Source organism: Mesoplodon bidens (assembly GCF_964165515.1).
Source record: "Mesoplodon bidens genome assembly, chromosome: 18".
Classification (NCBI taxonomy): Eukaryota; Metazoa; Chordata; class Mammalia; order Artiodactyla; family Ziphiidae; genus Mesoplodon; species Mesoplodon bidens.
The window spans coordinates 28,932,957-28,956,505 of NC_138175.1; the positions used below are offsets into that span (position 1 = coordinate 28,932,957).

General features: G+C 40.3%; 1 protein-coding gene across 2 annotated transcripts in view; it reads right to left on the minus strand.

The window, feature by feature from the left end:
* Nucleotides 1–23,549, minus strand: part of NUP93 (nucleoporin 93) — a 105,492-nt gene that overhangs the window by 42,056 nt on the left and 39,887 nt on the right. The gene's annotated exons all lie outside the window — the stretch shown is intronic.

A 23,549-nucleotide genomic window follows, 5' to 3' on the forward strand; every position in this document is an offset into this window, starting at 1 on the left:
CCACAAACTATAAAGATTTTGAATTTTAATTTTTCATCCTTTATTCCTTCTTTCATCATTTATTCCTTATGTAACCTATGTAACCTATGTAAAATAGTCCCCTCCTATCATATTTTATTTTTAAAAACAACGTATTAGTGACCTATCTTTTTTTTTTTTTTTTGCGGTACGTGGGCCTCTCACTGTTGTGGCCTCTCCCATTGCAGAGCACAGGCTCCGGACGCGCAGGCTCAGCGGCCATGGCTCATGGGCCTAGCAGCTCCGCGGCATGTGGGATCCTCCCGGACAGGGGCACGAACCCGCGTCCCCTGCATCGGCAGGCGGACTCTCAACCACTGCGCCACCAGGGAAGCCCAAGTGACCTATCTTTTGAAAAGAATCTTAAATAATATACAGTCAGAACAGTGCTGGGATCCGTGTGCCATCTAGTGGCAGTTAGTTTCTTGTAAAGAATATACACCTTAAGGAAGAATAACAAATTAAAGAACTAATAAGTTGGGCAAGAAAATACCTGCCTCAGCCCAAGTTTCCCACGGATCTCTTCTACTTCCCTTTTCCATGTGTGTGTTTCCTTTCCTTCCAGCTCCTCCTGTGAGGCCCCTCTCAGGCCCCTCATCTCAGAGACATATTTTTATAGTTTATCAGAAAATGGGTTTTCTATAGAGGTGAGCTGGGGTGAGAACAGTGTACTAGGAGGTGCCCTCACTCATTGGGTGGGGCTCCCTGCCACACTGAAGACTCCTGGTCAAAGCGAAGGCCCAACAGCTCACTTCCTACTTGGAGATGCCAGCCATCTAACTGACCCTCAGAGACCCTCATCATTAATATCTCCTCTTTTTGCCAACAAGTGCTCCCACCCAGCCCTTCTACTGCTGGCCCACTCAATAAAGAACATTCCGTAAACATCTGCAGGCCTGCTAAGTAAGATAACTACCCTTGACTTACCATCTGTATACTGCTCCTCTCTGCCAGAGTCCTGGAAACAGACCCTCTTCTAATGGGGTTTTGGTTTCAAGCTTTCTGTAACATATAATAGCTCCCATTCAAGAAGCAATTAAGGGCCAGACATTGCTCCAGGCAATTCAAAGACATTATTGCTAATCTTTTAACAATATGAAAGAGTAGACATGATCACTCCATTCTCCTCCCTCCCCCGCCAATCCCATTTTACAGGTAAGAAACAGATTTCAGCATTCAACTAACATGACAAGGGTTTCCGACCAGGAAGAGGCAGAGGCAGAATTCAAACACAGCTCTAACTCTCAAAAGACCAACTGTTTCTGAAATACTTAGGGAATAGTAAACTTCTAAATTTAGAAAATAAAGATAAATTTCCTTTTATCTCTAAAAGGATGGGAGTCCAGGAGGGGAGCAAAATATCCTTAAATTTGTTTTCTTCATCAGTTATTAGTTCCCCTTTATAGATGATGAAGTTGAAGGCTCAGAGAATACTAATTCTTATATCAGTACTAGTAAGAGCTAACACTTATATGGATATGGTGATTACTTTGTGCTAAGTGTGTTACACACATTTGGTTCATTGGTTTACTTTTAACCCAATGCTAAACTGCCTCTCAGTACTTAACTGGATGATCCTTTAAAGTATGTTCTTAAAGGGCTGTGTGAGATGGTTTCCAGAGCTTCTATCAACTCTAAAACACTGTGGTTTCATATTAAGATCACCTGGTTCGTAACTAGCCAAGTTCAGACTTAGAATAAAAATTTTCTGACCCCTTTTCTACCTTTTTCCACTCTACCGTGCAAGTCAAGATGAGCTAGACAGCTATTTTACACTTGCATATTTATTCCTTTCCTCCCCTACTTCACATAGTTAGGTGAGGAATGAAACAAGTTTGGGGCATTCCTTTAGAATGGTGTTTTTCAAAATGTGCGTCAGAACCCATAATTGGGTTATGAAATCAACCAGCATTTTTTAAATGAAATAAAATGTAATAGAGATATGTGGTATGGGTAAATACTGTTTTGTGAAACATTCTTTCAATTATATATACTTATTTGTACGTATGAAGTGGGTCATGGTGTTAAATGTATTTCTTACTATGGATCACAGACAAAAAAGCTGGAGAAATCACTGTTCTAGCCTGCCAACTCTATAGTGTTCCAAAATATTATTATTATTTATTGCTGTGGAACAATAAACACTGTACACCTGCACAAGCAATATCTCCAGCCACATGTTCCATCTTTAACAGAGGAAGTGGGCTGCCTTGCAATGTATGCTGTCTGAGAATAACCCAGAATGTAACTGCAAGGTAAGCCAACTCTCCTATCAAAACTGTAGTCACATCTCAGGGACCTGGCAGCCAAACTGGCTTTTAAATGGCTTGGGTTGAGAAAGACAAGTATGAAAAACTGCCTTATTTTAATTACCACGAAGACTCTGGGTTTCAGAATATAAATGACTGTAGAAAAAGTGAGTGGGCAAAGGATGTTTGTTTTTGTCAAATGGCCAAATTCTCTTCACTTATTTGCCTTCCAAAAGTGAAAGCTGTAAGAAAGAAGGGTCTCTATGAGAAATATTTTAGTATCCACTTTAGCTAGGAAAGTACGATGGCAAAAAGAGCCTGCATTGATTCTTTCACAGTTCTTTGCTTTCCACCAACAACAAATAAGTGATTTACTGAACAGTTATGTAAACGGTTTGAATTGAAGCACACACAGACTTCCTAATCATTAAAAAATAAAACAAAAAAGATAAAATAATTAGTCTAAGTTGGCCCCACAAAACAAAAGCCATATTTTACATGGCCCTCAAAACACAAAAGACCGTTCTAGGTCTCTTCCCCTTCAACAGACCAACTGGTGATCCACCCTGTCAAAATTTAAAGTGAGGCAGCCATAGCAGGCCTGACTTTCTATCAGAAGGTATCTGACATGAGACAAAAACACATGGTGAGTGCTATAAAAAATCTTGTCTCTTCTCTCATTTAATACATAAAATATATACAAATTTATAGGAAGTCAATAACCAACATTCCAAATCCAAATAATATTAACACAAGTAAGCAGTGACCATAGTTAATGGTCACTGTGGTTGGAAAAAACATTGCCAAGACACAAGCAGGAGCTAGGAGGGCAATGAAAAAGGAAAGAAAAATAAGCAGGGCAAAAAATAAACTTAAAAAACAGAATAATCAAGAGGGTCTGTTCCAAGATGAAACAAGAATTCCAATAAGCACTACAAGTATTCCTTAGAACTTTAGATAGTGAAATGGAGAAGTGTCCACTTTCTGTCAAGACAGGACTATGAGCTGTACCCATTATTTTGCTTGAGCTCATTCTGAATAAAATACCACTCCCTTAACCTCTCCCAAACCTTCTTCCCAATTTCTGAACGAATGACCTCTTCTGAAGTCTTCTCTTGGATAAAATTTTTACAAAGGTAAAACTACTACTAAAGGAGAAAGTGAGGAAGGACAAAGCAAGATACTGTTTTCAGATGAGCACAACAGCAATCCTGCCAGCACTCGAGCTGCTGGGCTTATCAGATGGTGTGGACATGCTTTTCATTAGCTCCCTTTGTGGTGCCTACAGAGAACCCTCAAGGAATTTTTCAGGTGCAAAGAGATATTCTTTACTGAAAGCCCAAAAGATGAACAGAGAAATTAAAAATTTAGGGCATTTTCAAAATTTGGGGAACATTCATATGGTTTTATAGCATGCCTGGTTATTTTATTAGATCAATATTTAATGCATTAAAATAAGAGTATATAAAACGTCAGCTTAAAAGGCCCAAGAGAGACTGAATCTACCTTTGTAAGAAATACAGACTAAATAGCAAATCCAAGCTTTATTCTCCAACTCAGATATTCAGAATAAGTTCCACTGCTTGTTTTCTACCAAAATTTTAATATTTTAAATTGTTTGTTCACAGATTGCATTAAATAAAATATTTTTTCAGACTGCATTAAATTTAAAAGATATTTATCTCTTTAAAATTTAATTTTATATATACATATATATATATCTTCAAAAAATACCCCTGCAGAAAGCAGTGCTAAGCTGGCAGATTTGACATTGTCAATTGTCACACATTTTTAATGCTGTTGTATGATTTCTCACTGTGCATTTATGCAAAAGCCTAGCCACCCTCATTCAGCAGGTGGCAGCAGACCCTGCAAGAGTGGCTGTGGAGTTTGTCCCACCATTTGCCAGTTCAGCAGACCCATCGGCCTACAGGCAGCTCTGGAGTCACAGGTGGCAGACCTTGGTGCTGTGTGAACACCAGGCCATCTGTCACTGTTAGGCTGCAGCGTCCCATTTCATACATGGTTTCTGCTACTGGCCTAAACAAAGGGTCACATAATTACATGATGGATTTGGGCCCATTAAGGCAAAGCAAATCACTTGCTCCCATATAATCCAAATTGGTTTACAAGATGGTCTACAAATTCTCACAGGCTGAAGAGAACTCAACGTGTGCAAAGAGATTCTAAACCCAAGAATACAGAGCTCTGAGCAGTGCTTCCTCCTGGGCCCACCTAGGGCTTTACCGGCAGCATTCTGACTCAAGTGTACTGGCTTGCTTGATCTCTTGCAGCCATGCCAACATAACTGTGACACAATTCCATCTCCCTGTGCCTTCTGGAAAAGCCACAAGCCTTCGAGAGAGCCACTCATGTAAGTCCACCTAATAGCCTTTGTGGATCCCTCCCTATTATCCTCTCCATCCCACAAAAGAACAAAAAGAAGGGTGGGGGAAGTGGAGAGGGAGAGAGAAGAGGAAGGGGAGTTGGGAGAAGAAAAGGAGCAAGGACCTCAGGCCTACAGCTTCAAGTATTAGCCTTCCCATCTTAGGAGAGGGAGAGGGGGAGATGGGGGAGGAGGAGGAAGAGGAGGAAGGGGAGGAAGAGAAGGGGAGGTGAGGGAGGAAAGAAAGGGGAAGGGAAGGAGGAGGAGGGGGAGGGAGGGGGAGGAGGAAATAACTATCATATAACAAACACCCAAACTTCCAAGATTTTCATCACTGGGTAAAGAAAGGATATAAGAAGTAGGACTCACTATGATCCAGAAGGAGAAGGTCAGCTTTGAGAATGGGGACATGTCATTTCTGTAGGGCACTGGTGAGGGGTGCAAGGATGTGCAGCACACCTCCCCCGCCAACACAATGTAGGCATATAACTACTAGATGCCTCTTCCTACTTCTACACCAAGGCGTCAAGCTGGGGCTGCTTAGCACATCTGGTTGCTGCACTTGGAGAATAAGGCCAAGGTTAAGGTCTGCAATCCTGTGAGGGCCATTTAAGTCTCTTGTACTGCAAAGCCAGTTCTGTCCCTTTTAGAGGGCCCAGGGCATCCCTGCTATCTATCTCTGGCCATCAAGGAAAGGAAAGCATCTGTCCAGCTCAGTTATTGGGAGACTCCATGGAGAGGGGGAGCAAGTAGTAAGGGCATAATATAAATGAGTAAAATAAAAAATGATGGCCATTTAGTCAACTAGGGAGAGAAAATGCTTTTCAGCAGAAATGCCCCCTCCTCCCAAATCCAGCAGAGCCCTGCAATAACCTTTCGGGGTTGTGTAAGCAACTTTCCCCTGCTGGTCACAAGAGGTCTGGGGAGGATGTGATTTGCTCACCACTGATACCTCACCACTTCCAGAAAACTAGCCAGAGCCTGCACCCTAGTGATGCCGCAGGATGTGCCATGCTGCAGTCGCTGGACCTCTGCTGGCCATCCTCTCTCTCCACTCCTGGGAAGGGGGCACAGGAGCAAGAAAACTAGAAACCGAGGGAGGGAGGGAGAGCAGCCAGCCAACTGCTCTCAGAACGCCGAGGTGGCCCCAGAGGAGAAAGCAAGGACAGCAACTCTGAGCATTTTATCTCCTCTCCCTGCCCCCCAAACCCGTACCCCTGCCCCACCCTGCCCCAAACCAGCATACTTATTAGAGCCACCCTTTGGGGACACTAGAATAGGGAGGATTCTAAAGAGAAAACTTTTCAATCTAGCTTTGCAAATGGAATAAACAGTGTGCCAAAGTATGTGTGGCTTCAAAAATCAGCTGAAGAACCCTCTCCTTACCCAAAGGTATGAACAGATCTAAAAAATATTAATCCCATAGCCACTCTTAGGTGATGGAAAGATAAGATAAAGAGGATACACTAAGGGATGATAAAAATGTTTTAATATGTCTTTGGGGAACTGATTTCCATCTTGGAGATGGATTAGTCCATGTTCAAAGAACTTTGAGTACTAAAACCACACTGCAATATAAAATGGGAATGCATCAATCACAGCCTTTATCATGGCCAAAGTCCCCTCCCACTGCCCCCCAAAACCACTCTAAAAGAACTTATTAAAAGAACCCCGTATTATTTAAAAAATATACAGGTTGCCTGCTTTGTCAGATCTATTGTCTTTTCCCTTTGGAAACAGGAGACAAAAGCAAGATTGGGGGGCCATGAGAAAGACAGACAGCAGAGTGTGTGTCTCTGAGGCAGTCAGGTGGGAGCTGAGTGGTTTTTGCCAGGCTGGTTTCCACAGCACTCAGGATTAAGCCTGAGTTCTACTTAGCAAGCATAAGGAACACCGTTAGTCAAGACAATGTTTGGGAACCACGTGTCATATTAATTCCCTGCTGGTACACGGTGTCAGTCATTTACACTGCAGTCGAAAATCACAGCTCCTCCCGCTATGCAGCACTGTTTATGCTGATGGGATTGGAGCACTGATCATCATGGCTGTCACAGAAAACGGAGCTTTGGTTTTGCTGCAGTTTCTTCTTATTCAGAAATTCTTTTTCAAAAATTCATTTGTCTGGAGACCACTAAAACAACAGACTTTCTCTTTTATAACTTCCCGTTGCCTTAAATGGAATTTGTCATGGTACGCCTTTGCTAACAGTACTTGGGATTTCACACTCTAATTAAGTTTGGAAGCGTTTTGACTTTGCCTTGTCAGAGCTGAGGGAATACTGCAGGATGCACTACCACTGTCACCATGGGTACAGAAAACATAAAACACTGCTTAGCTAAAATGGCAAATACAAGCAACAGGAAAGGAGAGGGCAAGATCACTTTTCAAACAGAAATTGGCCCAAACTTACAGGGAGCTAAAACCTTTCACCCAGCTCATGCACACTCGGAGGAGAAGGGGCAACCCTGCACTGTGGGACCTAGAGATAAAGGAGTGATCTGCTGGGAGGACATGTCAGAATGCCTGTGCCCATCCCGGAAGACAAGCATTTCGCCCTTCATGTGGAGCAACACAGTGAACCTAAAAAGCTTGACTTGCAGGATATATCTTGTTTTAATTGTTTGGTTATAAATGCATATCATCTACAACAAAGGACCAGGAGGACTCCAAGCACAGCTCAATAAGCCATTTCCAGTAAGACTGCGAAGGAACATCTCTGTGAGTAGGTTGCTAAAGCAAAGACAGACTTTGCTGTAAGCTCAATCCATTAGATCCATCACCAACCAGTAAGCCCACAGAGAGAAAGAGTCAAATGCAAGCAGAGGCACAGCACAGATTTCGAGCCTGATGGCCTAGATTTAGGCAAAATTGACTGCTTTCCAGATGTATGACCTTGAGAAAGCTGTTTAGTGACAGTAAACCTTGCCTTACTTGACTGTAAGATGAGCTGACTGCACCACATAAACTCTAAGGCCAGCTCCAGAGATTCCAACTCCCTGAGAAGTGGGAGCAGGTAAGAAATCAGCATTGTCATGACTATAGTTCACTTCTGAAATAATCCATACCTTCAAACCACACAAGAAATACAATAAACTTTGGTTTTGAAGGCAGCCAACATATATTTAATATTTAAAATAACCAAAGCCCACAGAGAGCTAGAACAAAAATCAGAATCAAAGACAAAGTATTTTCACAGGAATGCTAGTTTCATCTTGCCATAAAGGAGAAGCATACTGTCCTGTTTTCTGAAAATTCATCCTATATTGAAAGGAGTACATTTTCACAATCAAAAAAAGAAGACAGCAAAAAGCAACGATATTCAGAAGTATTAATAGAAAACAGCTATTTAAAATTTTATTTTATCCATATTTTTCACCAATTTCTTGAAAGCAACAATCAGAAGCTATCTAGATATAAGTGCTAATTAAGTCTTTTGTTCAGGAAAACCTCAAAATTTCTATCTTCTAACAGAATAAAAAGTAATTGTAAATTGGCAGGGCAGTGCTGCTAGAGGTATCTTCAAATTTGATTGAAGGAAAATGACCCGTGCGGTCCACCTCTTATCACAGTGTTCCTGGTGACGCCATTTTACTCCTTCCTCACTGCCATCTTAGTGCCACGAACGTCTCCTAGCGGGCTGGCCAACAGGCTTGCTTATCTACATTTTGGCACTGCCAGAGCATTCAAGGGTTTGGTATGAATATATTTTTTGCAGCAAAAAGAACCAACCCCTGACTCTTTACTACCAGCCAGGCTAAAATTTCAGATTGAAGAGGTTTAGGAATCCCCTACAAGTACCAGAAAGGAGAGCCTCTTCCGAGTAGCCAAACTTGAGTAGACCATGATGGGGTCAAACAAAATGGGAAGCAACTGGGTCTCTGCTATGTCCTCAGAGTACCTGGTACACAGCTTACAGAAAGCCAGAGAAAGAAAATAAGACCAAAATCTTCAACCAAGTTTTACTTTAAAAATTTCAAAGGAAGGCTCTGTGATACCCTTTATGTCATCCAACCAAACATGTATGCAAGCAAAGATGCAGTTAAAATGGAGTTCTAATTTGCTGCCCTAAAAGTCTTATTTCAAAGTGCAAGCCTTGTAAAAACCAAAGGAAAAGAATCCCTTTACATTCCATTATATAGTAAACAATTAATATATTAAATGTCCTTCTCAGGATTAACAATTATATGGAGATCTAGGCTCTTATGCTACAAGCATAAGATTAATGCAAGATTTACGGAATCTTTGTGGGATTCTAAACAGGGCTTAGGAAAACTGAGCCTTCTTATTTCAATGAAAAGACTGATGTGAAAATCCTCCTCTCCCCTAGTTTCAAAGACATCTCCTAATTAGAGAAAACAGCATTCAGTGAGCAGGATGAACAACAGCTAGTGCAACAAGACTTGGAAGAACAGCTGGCTTTATCAATTTGATATCAAGTTAAAAGGTATCTAGTTCTGTGAAGATTCAACTCCTGAAACAGCTACTAAAGCATTTTGGGCAAATTCTTCATGGTACAGTTTACTGTACTTACTATAAATTCCTCAGGGTTAAGTGCCTTTAAAAAGATAAACACACAAATCAAAGTTAAAATCCACTTGTTTCCTCTTAGTAACAGCATAAAGGAACAAAGGAATAAGCTGAGTCAAATCCAATTAATTTTAAGAATCAAGATTTCTAAGCTTACAATCACAAACAAGAGTTTTCCACAAGTAGCTTTGAAGTCACAACTATTAATTAAACAGAAGGCACTAAAAATTATCCCCATTAATGAGAATGAAAGCCCTCAAAATCTACTGATCTTTTAAGATAAAATCTTCTTTTGTTAAAACATTTTTCTTATATATTTTAATCAGCCATTATAGATCATTAACATGGAAGCATTTTCTTAAAAAAAACCCCAATAAAATCCAGCAATTTTCTTCATAAATGGAAAATAAACTATAAAAGACAGTGAAAAGAAGCCTGGACTCTCTTAAATATACCATATTTAGATTTCTTTTTTCTCTCAAGTGTCATTTTCATCTTTGACTACTGATAAATTCATACCTCTCATTAATTTAAATTACCAATGAATATTTAATTAAAAGCATGTATTAAAACCACTCACAAAACCTATATTTCAAGTATATATACATATATATATATATATACACACACCCCAATATATATCACACCTGGTTTCTAACACATACATTAAAAAATACATCTAACAATCTCTGTATTATACCTTTAATATTTGCAGCGTTCACTTTAAAGTCTATTTTGCCCATTCAACCAAAGACAAATTTTCAACCTCCCACCACTTTATGAGTATGAGAAATACTTACTGTAGACAAAAGGATTCCATTTTCTTTCTGGGAATGCTCTCCACCCTCCTACAGAACTCTTTTATGCAGTGTGCAATTTCATTTTCTGAGTTTTACAGTAACAAAGCTCTCGTGCCACAGAACCTAATGTAAATGAAATGGCCCTGCAGCTGCCTTCAGAACCCAGCTCACCTCAACCATGATACAGCTAATTGTTAAAAATGGTGGCTGAGACATTTTCCATACATTAAATTAAGGAGCTCTGATGAAGGCACTGGCATCCTCCCACTTCAGACAAAGGAAAATAATTTGCGACTGTACCAAGGCACGGATAACTGAGTCATCTCCCATACAGGGTCAGTGTTAGAGGTTTCCTCCATCTTTACAAAATGCAAACCACAGCTCATTGTCTCATCCCAGAAATCAATTCTCTGTAATGCTGCACTGGGTCAGAGTTTTAAAGGAATCTTAGTCATGGGTAAATCCAGACCTCCAACGCCGAGACAAGTGAAATTCTCACAGTTCCTCTCCCTTCCCTGAGCAGCTCTCTTCTATTCCCCACTTGACAGCTCCTCAAGTCTTCCTATTGTTAAGAGTACAGAAAGTCCCACACCTCTGAAGGGAGCTAAATCTCCCAACTAGGTGAGCAGTTTCCAAGTCCGTGCTTCGGAAAGAAGTCCAGACCCTACAGGTCCCATGATACAAATACATTCCTTGGGGTAAAAAGCTATACATCACTGTCTCTTTTTTTGTGTGGGGGGGGTACTTGTTTTTAAGGGAAGACAACTATCAAGCTGCTTTTTAATGCTGAATTAAAAGTATTTTATCTCTGATATTAATCAAGGTATTAAAAGTGGTATAGGCAACATTTATAATTTTATCACCCTCCAGATAATGCTTACGTGACTTGGGAAGTTTTTCATTTCACTTACACAAATCACATTCTCTGCACCAAAAACTGGAAGTATACTTAAAGCATTCATATCACACTCTTTTGAGGATGAATTTAGGATAGGAAAAGTAACTATCTTAATTTAAATCACCTACATTTGATAATACTTAAGAATCCACATTTTAAAGCCTTATGCTAAAGCATTTCTTGTGAGATAATTCCAGATATATCAAATAGCACTTTTTCCCTATAACAAAACATAAATGACTGAATTCCTTGGTAAAGCATTCTACGCACACACACACACTCACCTACAATCCCAAAGAAGGATCTGATTTTAGCAAAGAAAAATTCTATTTTAATATTTTACCTCTTGTAAGAATTCTACACTTCGTATGCATCTTTTCAAAAAAATCCTAAAGAAAGACCACACTACTTACTACTTAAAGATGAAGCCTGCAAAAATCCTGAATAACCAACTATTTAAATCTTTAAGCAAATGCTTCTCTGCCCCACCCAAAAGATTTTTTTTTAAGAAAAATGTAGAATAACAGGGCACAAATCTGAATAATTCTCAGAAGAATCAAGTACTTTTTCTATTGAATGAGTTAAATGCTTCTGAATTCATCTCAAAATTTTAAGCAAACCGAGACTTTGTCTTTCAGAGGTACTGCAACTACATGTTATCAATGTATTTACTAGGGCACAATAATCTTAATTTCTTTACGAAACATAGGCAATCCTACCTGCAGCTCTCAAATTTAAGGAGTTACAGACCAGTCGATGCTGTTGGTCACGCAGCTCTTCCATACCTTCTGTGTGGGATGAGCTCTGTTGGAACCAGTGCTCAAGTTTTTCCCACTTCGAACAGCCAGAATTGAGGGTGGGGGGAGGATGGGAGAGGAGAGAGAGGAAAGAGAGAGAGAAGAGAGAGAAAGAAGAAAATGGAAAAGAGAACACCCTGCAAATGCTGATATGACTGAAGAACTAAAGAGTCTAATTAGACAATGAGATTGCAGGGTCCCCTTAAAAAGGGTGCACACAGCCCCTGGGCGCAGCATCATTATTTGTGCTGCTCCACACAAATTCAGAGAAGTCAGCCATCAGTTTGAAAGCACAAACTGATGCGAGTAACAGTTTATAGGTTACAGGAGGGTATTTTATTGTTAACGGACTGTACCAAGTTAAGATTTAAGAGGGGGAGAGACAACATGTAGGCAAGGAATGCTATGATACTTTTTTTTTTTTTGACCCAAGCCACTGCAATTACTCTGATGTGAATTTTTGATGACTTCCGACATCTTGCATGGTTAATAATCGCTTCAGCTGTCATGTTTGGTTAATGTGGAAAATGCATTTGCTGCATTGTGATGCAGTGCTGTGGCCACAGATTTTAACACCAGTTGTGAAGCTGGTCCCTTAACTGAGCAGCAGGAATTTGCACATGCCATGATGCTAAAATAAATGGTGGTTAAAAGATTTTATACAGCAGCAGGCAGATTCTGCCATTTTAGCCTACAGAATTTGTAGATCCAACATCCACAAGCATCTCAGATCACTGTACCCTCATCAAGTGCACTGTCCTTCAAATAGAACAGTAAATTCACCATCTTATATGTTTGGCCTCTCAGTAGTTAAAATATTTCGATACTGTTTAAATAACTATTCAGATTAACTACAGCTTTGAACAGAACCGAGGTTATTTGCATTTCAGGAATATACAGCCAATGAAACTGTCAGTGACACAGGAAAATGCAGACCTTTTATTAACATATGCTCAGCTCAACTGTCACTTCTCTGTATAACATCTAGGGAAAAATATATGATGTGTAAATAATGAATATTCCCATACTACCGTAATGGTTTTTTAAAATGTTCCTCAGAAAGGGATTTGTTTTCCTCAGTGTTTTAATGTATAACCTGAAAATTAAAGACTACATCAAAATACTAACATGTGTTTTTTATTGTCACTAAAAGAAATTCAATGCAGCAAACAACTGTGCAATTACAGGAAAGCTTGTGCAAAAGCAGAGATGAAACCGCACTGAGAACCAGGCACCAGATGATTAAAGTCAGGCCAGTAAGGTAGTGGACAGTCATTATGGTACAGATTGCAAAAGAAAAATCGAGAAAAAGACCCTTCCATCTTCAAAAACAAAACCCACAAACCCTATGATGCAATGTGTTGGCTGCAAAACCCATACCTATACTGCAGAACCTGAAGGACACATGATTTGCCAATTTCACAACACATTTTTATACAAATATTTACTTGGCTACTTAGTATCTAGAATTTGGCTACTTAAGGTTCTTATTCATCTATAATAATCATTCTGGTATTTAAAGAAGCAGAACCAGGTTACAGACTTTGCTGCTTTAAAAGATAGATAACTAATATAATCAACTTGTATTTCTTACATCAGAACATTTGCCAATTAAATGTTCATAGTTGAGATATTTCAGACGTTTCTGCCCTGAACAAAATAAAACTAAAGGGAAAAAGAATGAACATAAGAACACACTGGTGTCTGAACAGTGAATAACAAGGAAAGAACGTATGTTACTAACATAAAAATCAACCCATGATTTCCTTTGTTTTATTCATTGTGATAGCACCAAATGCATAATTTGGAGGTGCATGTGTTAACAAGAGCTGTAAAGCTGAAGAGCTTTCTAGTTTTGTTTCTTCTCCTAACTTAAAATTAACTGCACCAACAGTGCTATTTGGTGCCACAGCAGATGTCACAGTAGTTGTAGCTAACATTCAACAACTCAAGCTTTTTTGTTCCAGACCCAATACAAGATAGCACTAGCAGCTCAAAACCGCACAAGGAGGGAGAGAGGGATTGTGTTGGGGGTAGCTTTGAAATTAACCAGGCTCAGCTTATGCTCCAATTACTGAACAAAAGACAATCCTGGGGGACCTCTCTCTGAACCAGTGCAAGAAGCAAACTCTTTTGTTTCTGATCAAATAAATACAGCATTGGAACACAGCGGATATGCAGCAATAGGAGTCTCTGCCTGGGGATGGAAGGGGCAAGAAAAAAAAGAACTCAAAGACCCCAGTCTGGTTACAGTCAAACCACTTCACTGACTGTTAAAACCTATTCCTGAGGGAGACATCTGAAGTTCACTACATGGGACTGAGAAAACCCCCTTCAATTACTTAAAAAACCCATGTCATGGAGCCACATTTTTCCATGCCACTATGGCCGAAGAAATACATTCAGCGGATAGATCTTTATGCTAGAATAAACCATAAACCAGCTCAGCCTCAGTCTTCCCCAATCTATGAATATCCCAAGGAGACCAGACGACCTGCAGAATATTCTGACTGCAAAGGACCTCGGAGCTGAGACTACTGAGAAGTGTTAACTAACCTGCCTCAGACTCCAAGCCCGAATAAGTATGTGGAGGTCATTAAAACGCTGGACAGAAGCCACCTTACAAAGGAGGTACTTTTCCAATTGATTTATCACTACATGAATTAATCCATTCCTAAATGCCTATTTGGTAGTACATTGTTTAATTCTGTGTTTTGGCTTTATATAGTCCTAAGCACCAAAAACTAAAACAAAGAGAAAAGGACAGACAAGTAGTGGACTCAGCACTTATTAATATAAGGGACATAAATGCGCCTGCTTATACAAATGCAAAGATGATGTCTGAGTCTTTCTACCACAGGGGATCGATACGATCTTTTCAAAATCCTCTGTACACTGCACCATTCTGAACCACAACGGCAGCTAATTTGTACATCAGATACACACACACTCTATGTAAAAAATGTAGACACCCAAGTGTAAAGACAGATGGATCTTACTACCACAATGACCAAAGTGTATTAGGTCTTTGTGTAGTTGAAAGATCTCCAAATTTCAGGTGAGGGCTTGAATTTTTAAACAGTATTCCATATAAAATTCCAACTAAGTATGCCTTTAGATAGTTCCTTAGAATTCACTGTAATGAGAATCATTAATAGAAGTTTCAAGTTTGTTGTTTTTATTTCCATCTCTCTACAGATTCTCCCAATTAGTCCATTAAAGAACTTCTTAGCAAAGTACAGGTATAGGACCAAGAAAGAACGAAAAAATTTTCCGAAAATAGTAGGAACACTTCCTCCAACTTAAGATATCCAGGTTCCAAAGACTCTCAGACTTTCTCCCTCATGTAGTTAACTGGTTTGAAAGATCTGAGAAGGTAAAAAAAAAAAAAAAGGAGGGGGGAAAACAGTTCCAATTTCCTTAAGCCCATGCTTGAAACACACCAAGGATGAGGAGACATTTTTTAAGGGGTGGCATTAGTACTCCTTTAAAAAAACAAACAAACCTGTTACCATTAACAAATAAGATTATAGAATAGAAAAAGGAAGCCACTGAAATTCTATGGTTCAAGTAGAATTATAATAATCACTAGGTGGGGACTTCCCTGGCGGTCCAATGGTTAAGAATCCATGCTTCCACTGCAGGGAGCATGGGGTCAATCCCTGGTTGGGAAACTTAAGATCCCGCATGCTGCGCGGTGCAGCCGAAACTAACTAACTAAAATAAAATAAAATAAAATAAAATAAATATCACTAGGTGAAGTTCAAGTGCACAACTGTAAAGCTCTAAAGTACATTAACAATATGCAGGGCTCTACCCAGAAATCAAACTTTTACAGAACGCTGGTTAGCTGTGTTCTGCCTTCTGCCAGGCTCACTGGGCTGCTGGGAAGATCAAGTAATATCACTGGTAGGTAAGTGCTTTTAAGTGTTAAAAATGAGAGGCCACGTGAGGTCGGGCAGTCACTGTCCCCTACTTGCTAGTCTTCTGAGGCACAGCTGGCTCCCAGTTCCCTTCCCAGCCTCCATCGCCAACCTCCTCCCGGCTCCTCTCTCCTTGCTGAGACCTTGGTCCCTTGCCCCATGCTATATGCTTCCTGTCCTGTACAGTCATTTGCCCTGCCACAACTCTTACCTCTAGACCAGTGGCTCTGGAAAATTCTGTCTGGAGCTATTTTCTGAGCCGTGTTTCTTATCCTACCTTTAAGTGTTTGAGGAGCATTTCCATGGTGATGTCTTGCCAGAACATCAAAAACTGAAACAAAATCTCAACTCTCAGTCTAGTTAACCTTCCTAATTCCTCAGCTTTGACCAACAGCACCAATCCTTCTCTTGCCACAAACCTTGAGTTATTTCTGAACATCCTTCTTAAGCCCATCAGGCACCAAGTGCGGCAGATGTTTTATTCCAAATGTCTCTCACACATCTTTTCCTCTCCGTTTTCTCAGCCACCAACCTGGTCCTGGCCATCATCACTGTGCCTGGATTACTGCAACTGCCTCTGAACAACACCGCAGCAGGTATCCTTCCACTGGCCATGCTAACTTCCATAAGTGTTTCCACACCCTCCCTCTTTCCGTGTTGACATTTACCTACTCCAAAACTTTTAACAGCATGTACTGCCTACACTCCACTGCTTGGCAGTCACTCCTTTCACATTTGATCCCCGCCTCACTGACAGACTTTATTTCTTAGCACATAACTTCTATTCTCACCTCCCTGACCTTGTTCAGGTTATTACTCTCATATCTTCTTTCACTTCCTGCAAGCTAAGCCCATTTAATCTTTCAAGGCCTATTGGGATCCTGACTATTCCAGGGGATCTTCCCCAATCACCCTTGAAGTCATTTGTCATTACCCCCTTCCTCTCCTCTGAACTCCGTATGGCATGTAGAATCTCATGTCATTCCCATTCAGTTTTGCCAGTCACTTTACACTGTCTTGGACAGTTTGACCCTATTATAGGAATGTTAGTCTGGGCTCTCCAGGTAGAAAACAATGAGCTTCTAGGGGGCAGTATCCAGAATTTATGTTTATTCTAATTGTCATCAGTGCCTACCATAGTGCTGTCCTTAATGGGCATGCAACAAAACCACTTCATTGATTTTCATTAGTGTTCACTAGGCCCCACCCAGGGAGATGGAAGCATCTACTTAAAGGGGAGCTAAATATTACTTTCGCTTATTGTTTGTTCTTTCAAATCTCTTCAGCTCCTTGAGATAATTGCAGCCTTAGGTACTAAGACAGATGCTGAGGTGGTTCTTGGCCCATGTGCAGAGGCACCAAATTCTTCTTTGTGACTAAGCAATATTACCAACAGTATTCAATTCCCAAAGTCGGCTTCCTTCTCAGTTGCATCTAGAGCCAAGGAGGTTCCGGGAAAATGAGATGGTCCTAGCCAAAGTCAGTGGTGTGGCATTCACAGCTGATCTGTCCTGACAAATCAGCTGAGAATGAAAAAGCAAACCTGCTAATTTTATCAATGACATTTCGCCTTAAGTATTAAGTGAGGACCACTAGATTTACGCAGCCACTAAAGAGTCAGAGGATGTCTGCACATCTTTTTTTAGCAGTAAAACAAATTAAGGTCCACTCTCTGTTGCTCATATGCAAACTTGTCTGCTCAGGGGTCAAGAAACAACAGGGAAAAGAAAGCTCTCTGCCTGAGAAGTTGATGAGTTCCTGCTGCCCAGAGCAGGGTTCTGCTTTGGTAAGCCTATAAGCCAAAAGGGGTGGGAACACGGTTTAGAAGTGGGCCAGAAACTTTAAGGCAGGTAGGTGAAGGTAATTTCAGAAGTAAGATTTCCACTTTAAACATGTTTTTGGGAAGTAGTTCCTCAGTAAGTGCAGTTACTAATGGGAATGGGCTAAAATGGGAGGAGGAAGCAGCTCTCCTCAAATATTCCTCCAGGGCAATTCACTGCAGTCCCAAGTTTCAGAAATTCAGAATGAAAGCTCTCTGTCAGTCTGGGTCTGGGTCTGGGTCTCTCTCTCTCTCTTTCTCTCTCTCTCTCTCTCTCTTTCTCTCTCTCTCTCTCTCTCTCTCTCACACACACACACACACACACACTCACAGCATCTAATCAAGCCTTAGTATTTAGATAAAGGAAACAAGAGATTTTGGCAAGAACTTGTAGACTATATGAAGAACTTCTACCTCAATAATAAGTGAAATAATACAGTAAATACAGACTCATTTTCGTTGTAGCCATAAAATTTCAGGGGTGACTCATTTCCCTTGTGGCATAGATTAAGAAAATAAGGCACAGAGAAACTCAGATTCTCACAGGTCCAGGTCCTGGGTTCAGGGCCTGAGTTCTCTGCACAGCACTATGGGACACTGTACCAACAAAACCTGGCCGGGTGTGTGCTTGATGGACTCTATTTCATGGAATCTGAAGTTCTTACATGGAGGATGATGGTGGATAGAAAAGAACAGCTTCTGGCTTGCTAGTTTTGTTACCAATGTACTTTACACAACAGATGTATTTCTTACCAGGTTGATTGTAAATAGAACTCTTTTAAACAACTTCTATTTTAAATTCAGTAGGGAAGCTGTTATTTGAAGAAATACTAAAGCTAAATATCACCCCACAATTTCTTTAATAAATGCAGATATTCAGAGTTTGGATTTGCTTCCTAAAGCAAGGTCTATCTTATTATTACTATTATTTTAGAGAAAAGACACTAAAACCTCAATTTTCATGCAATTTTTTTGCTGCATATTATTTACCATTTGTTATTAACTAGAAAACACTGATGAGGCCAGAAATTGATTTAAAAAAAAAAAAGACTCCTCAATAGAAAAGGATTACTAAAATTACTCAATCCTCAACGTAATTTAAACAAGGGAAAACCCGTATATATTTCATTATCTGGTCAGAATTTCAAATTCACTGACATATAAAATATAAGTTCCTGAAATTTTTCTATGAAAAATTTTCTATAAAAAAAAGAGAGCTAAAAATTATATGCAATATAACAACAAAATGAATTTGCAACAGAAAACATGGTGACTGATGTCCCATGGGATGTTGGTCCTACATGATGGGGTGGGAGAGGTGAGAGGAGGCCCTGCCTTTCATCACCCACCACTTTTAGGTCAGGACAGACAACCAAGGCAAGTTGGACAGGTGGCCTGGTCTAGGCCCCAGGAGCTTATGCTTCCCTGTAAGAACCTCAGCTCACGTTTCCATCTCAGTACTGCACCCTCCACATCTCTACAACAGGAACAAGAGGATCTGCAATTCTAAAACAGTTTTTTGAAAACTAGGCTGATTTTAAAATCTGCTCTTCCCACACCATTCTCTCCACCATCCTTCCAGCAGTGACACAGGTGAAAATCATTTAAAAAACAATGGTCCAGTTTTACTAACATGCTTCTTACATACTAAATCCTCCAGCAAACTACTGAGGTGATTAAAACATTTCCAGTTCTACTATTTTGCCATCTCACATCCTTAAGTCGATACTGGGACATTTCAAGTAGCTGAATCCCCTTCGGTAGACCTAAAACACTGAAGATCTAATAAAGATGGGGACTATATTATATCCACTTACAGTGCTTAACAAAGCATCATGCACAGGGTTAAGTGCTCAAATATATTTATTGATTAACCTATGAGTTGTTGAAGGTTATTATTCAGATGCTTGAGAGATGTTTACAGAACTGCAGCTTGTTGTCAGCCTTCTCCAACTGTGGTGCTTCTGGGCAAACTCACATTTAGAATTTAACCTGAAGTGTTCCTGCAAAGCTACCTATATATTAGTCACACTTAATCTAATTAAGTTCTATTTAAGCCTTACGGGTGAAAAACCATGTAAAGCTACCTACATATGATTTCTAAAGGCAAGAGGTTATTAAACCTAGTGGAAAGCATGCTGAAGTTGGGAGTCAAAAGAACTGGGTTCTAGGTAACCCTACACAGTTATTCACACCATGCCTCAGTTTCCTCATCTATAAAATGGGAAAATACTACCACACCTATATGAAGAACACTGTGTATATCTTCAACTGCCTATACAACAGGATTAATCTTCAAAGCAAAGAGAAGCCATTTCAAATGATTTTTAAGACACACAGGCTGCACATTTTAATACATTTTTTAAATATTCAGACTGATTTAGACATTTCCAAGGAAATACTTATTCTGCCTCTGTGCTTTCTCTCATGGCATCTGTTGTTACTAGCAGGTAAGGAAAAGTAAAATCTAATGTCATTAACAGTAGACCCAAGATCTTTAGTGCTCACTCAATGCAGGAGGGGGTTACAGAGAGAAGCAAATGAAAAGGTAAACAAAATGAGGATGAGAGGAGCTGAGGAGAAAGGTAGAGAAAATCAGGTTAATGAATAAAAACAACAAGTCCATCTTTCATCTCTCCTGGCTCCTAATGATGGCAGACGGTGTATTTAATCTGCTGAGAGACCAGATTTAAGGCCTTCTTTTGGCACAGTCCATCCATGAATTATTAACATTTGCAGAAGCAATAGCACATCCGCTCACAGTGATCAGAGAGGAAAGTGATGATTAACTAAAATGGGATTATTAATCCCTCCACTTCCCTTTCCTCTATCCCCCTCTCTTCTCATTCCCCACTGGGCTCTGACTGCTTTTTAGGCAGTGTATTTTAAGCTACAGCCTCGGTATCAGAGTCAATACCTCCACGGTAAAAAAATAATCAATGACCAATTATAAGTCATAGGTTTTTAATATATGTAAGTTTTTAACATATCTTATTGACCACTGTGTCCTTCATGAGTGGTTACAAATTCTTTATGGACTCAAACACTTAGAAGATAAACACACTGCTTTGCAGGCTGAAAGCTCAGGGTTGGTCCACAGGTGGACTAAGTATAAAAGTTGGCAGAGAGGGCTAGAAAAGGGTTTACTTATACTAACTAGACTTCTGTAATAACTTAACCCAGTGGACCTCATGCTGGAGGGCTTGTTCAAACACACATTCTGGGCCCCACCTCCAAAGATTTGGATTCCGTAGCTTTGGGGTGAGGCCTGAGAATCTGCATTTCTAACAAGCTCCCAGGTGATACTGATGCTCCTGATCTGTGCACCACACTTTAGAATCACTGATAAAGATCTTCTTTCCTGTTGTCAAATGCATTCAGGGCATGAGAGGAATGGAGAAGGAAATTAAAACCAACCTGAAGTAGAAAGTTAATACAAAGACAAAGGTGAGATTTGTAGCTCCTTTCCCCTCCTAACCCCCAAAGAAAATCCTGGAGGCCTGAAGGGCTCTGCAATGTTTGCTGCTCCAAAACAAACCCTATTCCATAACACTCCCCCTTTCCCCAAAATATGAGCTAGTAGGATGAATAGTTAACAAACGGTGAAGAACATATATGAAGTTGAGAGCTAGATTAATTTATAACTTCATTCCTAAAACATGAAAAGCAAAATCAAATGTGCCCTTTTCCTTGGTCATTTTCTTCCCCATCATCTTCTCTACTTAGGATTTGGCTTTAATGTATGATCAATCCTCAAAAAACAAATAAGTTGAAACAGCCTCACCCAAAACAGCTATGTACTATAACAGAAAAGTCTTATACACCCTCAATATCAAGCTGAGTCAGGCACCAAAAAAGTAGAATATTAGCAGAGGCTTTAGGCAAGGGCCAAAAATAAGGAAATGCACTTCAGGGTACCCATTAAAAGAGCAAAGCATGAGCAGGTTAGCCAGATGGATAAACTAAATTCCACCTCTTTGGGGTTTGCAAAGGCAGAAAACACAAGTAACAAGAGCATGTGAGGAAGAGGCCCACCTCTGGCAGCCAGTAGATCCAGCCTTTCCACCAGGCCCAGCCCAACCCCACACCTAGACTCACTCTACAGAGCAAGACAGCGTTGGTGGCTGCACGCTGCCAGGCTGCAGAAGCCATTCTTGACTGGCTTCTGAAGCCAATTCTTGAAGCCAGCCATGATTTCACAGCTGCCACTTGACTGCAAAAAAGGAGGTACACTCCCATTAGCAATGGCTGCTCTGGATGCCAGCCAGTCTAAAAGGCTGGGGGGGGGACGGGTGGTGGGGGGAAAGAAAGAGGGATACAAAAGACAGAAGGAAAGCAAGAATGAAAGGAAAAAAGGAGAAACGACAAAAAGAACAGACAAAAGAATGAAAGAAGGGAGGATAGTCCAAAGGAAGGAAGGAATCAGGGAGGGTGAAACAGAAAGCAAAAAACTGGCAAAAACAAAAACAAAAAATCTCCCCCCTAACCTGCTCTGATCCCTGACAGCCTAGTCCACCTAAAGTTTCAAATATGATATTTGTTCTGGTTTGCCACTTTGCATTTGCTTGGCACCAGTGACCTACTCAGCACAAACAAGGCTGATAGGCTCTAGTGTGACAAATCTCAAGAAACCCTGGGCCCCTTCACATAAAGGGCATCTGTAAAATATTATCAGCAGCAGCAACACTTTTGTTCAGTATCACTTTTTGTTCCAAAGTATATCCCAGATGGAAAAAGTGAGGTTTGTCCCCATTCAGTCTATAGTATTACCCTTCTAAGTAGCATTTTCATACCTACGACTGATTTAGTTAACCAGCAAATCTTTCACATGGAAAGGAATAAATGGAAATGTCACTTCAAAGAAAACAAGTAAGAAAAGGTCTAAGGGGAAAGACAGAACCAAAACATCAAGAAATTTGACCAGTGGCAAAAGAACTAGCTTAGCATCTTTGTGGTGGTGGTGATGATGGTGATGATGAAAAGGAGGAGGAATTTATCCAACCAGTCCACCCACCCCTTGATGCCTTCCTCAGCAAGGCATGATGATAAGGATACAGGGCAAGGTATTAAGAAGCATTGGGTTCAAGTTCCACCTTTGATAATAACTAATCTATCTTGATCTCGGTTTCTTCCGCTTCTAAATAAAGATGATGCTAACACCCATTCACCTCACCTCAAACACTGCAGTAAGGGACGAGACGGTGATGGACAAAGCCCACTGCAAAGTATTATATGAATGGAAAGATTATTATGGTGTGTCCCTCAAAGTTCACATAAAATTACTAACCTGTTATTTCCCCCCTAAAACTTCTAAATTAGGACAAAGTCATAGAGCTTCTCAATAACTATTTTTCCCAACAGTTTTTTAAATAATTTTTTAAATTTTTATTTTATTTATTTTTTTTTGACTGCGTTGGGTCTTTGTTGCTGCGTACATGCTTTCTCCAGTTGTGGTGAGCGGGGATTACTTTTCATTGCGGTGCGAGGGCTTCTCTTCGCGGTAGCTTTTCTTGTTGCAGAGCACGGACTCTAGGCGCGTCGGCTTCAGTAGCTGAGGTGCGCAGGCTCAGTAGTTGTGGCTCGCGGGGTCTAGAGCGCAGGCTCAGTAGTTGTGGCACACGGGCTTAGTTGCTCCGCGGCATGTGGGATCTTCCTGGACCAGGGATCAAACCCATGTTCCCCGCACTGGCAGGCAGATTCTTAACCAGTGTGCCACCAGGGAAGTCCCTTCCCAACGGTTTGAGGGGGAGAGTGAAATGACATAATGGTTGCTCATAAAATCTGCACATCTCAGATCCCTTTTCACACATTAGGAAGTTTTTTCCATTACAGAATAAAGGAAAAGACTGTATATTACTTTATAGGAATTGACCAATTCTGAACTATATGAGGGCCATTCTTATAGACTACCTCTAACACATGCTTCATGGACTAATTCCTCACTGCCCTGTTAAAATAAATCAATTTTCCTTGTCGTTTCCAAGATGTTCTACAGCTACAAGTACCTGGTCCAAACAATTCAACACTCCCAAAATGGTGGCAGTCAAGAAAGTACACTATGGAGCCATTTTCCAAGTTCTGTGAACTAAGGACATCTTGTTTTTGTAATTAGAGGGAAAAGTGAATTTTCCC